We start from the raw sequence: 2,727 nt of genomic DNA, 5'->3' as shown, positions 1-2,727 counted from the left end.
TTATTAAGTTATTGGATTAAATTATTAACTCCAGCTATAAATTAAAGTATTAAATAGCAGGAAAGGACCAGGCAAAGAAGCACATATGAGTCATAAAGACCTGATGTTTACTAAAGGCTATGTTTTGTACATATACACATTTTCTGACATATATACACACTCTCTCTGAAATTCCAAATATGCAACTATGCCATATACTATTACACTGTTCCATCACAGCTTCTGCTCTGGAGGCAGACGTTGAGATAACACATACCAGTGACTCAGGAGTCTTTATGATGGCAAAAACCTCAAGCATTTAGCATATCTGAAATGCCATAACCCAACACACTTCCAGCCTTCAACAGAGCTTCAAATAGATGTGAAGATGGTCCATTTAATGCATACCAATATCAACCAATTCCTTATACATCTCTTGATGAAGAATATTATGAAACCACTCTAATACTAGCATTAGATTGTTCCATTAATATGAACAAGGAGATGATATGTGATTTTCCATGGTCCAATTTTCCTTAAAAAAGAACTCAGTATTATTAGTTGGGAGACAAAATTTTAATACTAATTCCTACTCTTTGGTGAAGTCTGAAGACTGTTATTCAGCAAGTCTGATGAGGAAAAAGATCTAACATTTCCTGAGGGTCTATTTTATACTTGGCATATGCTTGGTGCATTGATCCATTATCTCAAAAATGTGACTGTTCTGAAATCAAATTATGAATCAACTGTCTTAGAGTAAAAATACATGTCAAGAGCCTCAGAGGAAAATAGTTATTTGTTCAATAGAGATTTTATTTCTTAAATAATGAATTAGATTGATTTTGTATTATAAGGTAACTAGAGGCCCAGTGCACAAAATTTGTTCGGGGTGGGGGGGTGGGGGGGGAGGTGGTCCCTCAGCCTGGCCTGCATCCTCTAGCAATCCGGGACCCCTTGGGGGACGTCAGGCCTAAACCGGCAGTTGGACATTCCTCACGCAATCTGAGACACTGCATGCACCAGTGACCATACTTTTCATACAAGTGAAATGCATCTTGCTGTTGTATGGGCAGCTACATTTTTTTTGCCCTGATTATAAAAAGTAGTACATAACACGATCCTTCTGAGGCAGTAGTACCATTTTCCCCATCTTATGGGTGGAAAAACTGAAGCAGAGAGAAGTAATTGGCTTTGTCACACAGTTGTGTCAGAATCAGGGCTGACCACAAAATGTGCAAGCCAGAGTCCATGCATGTCATAGCTGCATCATCCTGTTTTTTCAGTGTTAGAGTAGCCTTGCCAGGTTTTAATTTTTAAATCTAAGAGACTCTTCCCAATATATAGGGTAGGGTCCCTAGGCCTGGCCAGCGATCAGAGCCATCTGTGGGGCAACCTGTGGGTGGGGCGATCAGGGGGCCCCTGCTGGCACCTGCCTTGGCTGGCGGCCTGGTGCCGCCCGCTGGCTGGCATCGCCCCCCCATGACCACGGCAGGTCACCTCCCTCTTGGGGGGCAGATGCTCAACGCAGGAACTGCCCCCAGCTGGGGGAAGCTCCTGCATTGAGCGTCTGCCTCCTGGTGGTCAGTGCACGTCATAGCGATTGGTCATTCTACCGGTCGTTCTGCTGTTCAGTCAATTTGCATATTAGGGTTTTATTTTATAGGATAAGGCTGCCAAAGAACATAGTTGTTGGTTTTCACATCAATCCATCAAATGATACAATTTGTAAAATTATGTGAAAGGGAATGTAAGAGAAACATTCCTTACATTAGTCCGAAGTGAGATGCTGATGCTCATACTACCATTACTACTAATATTACTATTACCAAGACCTTAATCTCCTGCTCCAGCAATTCTCAAGTGATTATTAAATCATCAAAGTAGCTGGAGATAAACCCTTATTCATGTGGGGAGTTAGGTTGCAACAGGAAGTTTCTCTATCAGCTAAGGCTCCAGAGATTTGATTAGTTTATGTTCTACAAGGGAATCAAGAGATCAGAGCACTTTTAAAATAGCCATCTAACCTAATTACAGATAAAGACACTACAGAAAAAGAAAATGATAGGCCAGTATCTCTGATGAACATAGATGCTAAAATCCTCAAAAAATATTAGCAAACCAGATCCAGCAATACATTAAAAAAATCATGCATCATGAACAAGTGGAATTTATTCTGGGTATGTCCAAAAATCAATAAACATTATACACCACATAAGCAAAATGAAAATATGATAAAACTATATGATCATATCAATAGATGCAGAAAAATATTTTTATAAAATCCAGCATCCATTTTTTTATACAAAGTCTCAGCAAAGTGGGAATAGAGGGAGCATACCTCAAGGTAACAAAGGGCATATATGACAACTCACAGCTAATACTCAGTGGGCAAAAACTACAAGCATTTCCCTTCAGATCAGGAACAAGACAGGGATGTCCGCTTTCACCACTCTTATTCAACATAGTACAGGAAGTCTTTGATCCAACAATCAGACAAGAATAAGAAGTAAAAGGCATCCAAACTGGAAAGGAAGAAGTAAAACTGTCACTATTTGCAGATGACATGATACTATATAGAGAGGCCCTAAAAATTCTACCAAAAATTCACTAGAACTAGGAAATGAATTCAGTAATGTAGCAGAATCAAAATAAATATCAAGAAATTAGTTTCATTTCTATTCACCAATAATGAAAGGGAAACTAAAAAATCAATTGTACAAAAAATAATACCTAGGAATAAATTTAACC

This window comes from Plecotus auritus, assembly GCF_963455305.1.
Source record: "Plecotus auritus genome assembly, chromosome: 8".
Lineage (NCBI taxonomy): Eukaryota > Metazoa > Chordata > Mammalia > Chiroptera > Vespertilionidae > Plecotus > Plecotus auritus.
Note: the sequence above shows the minus strand (reverse complement) of the source record.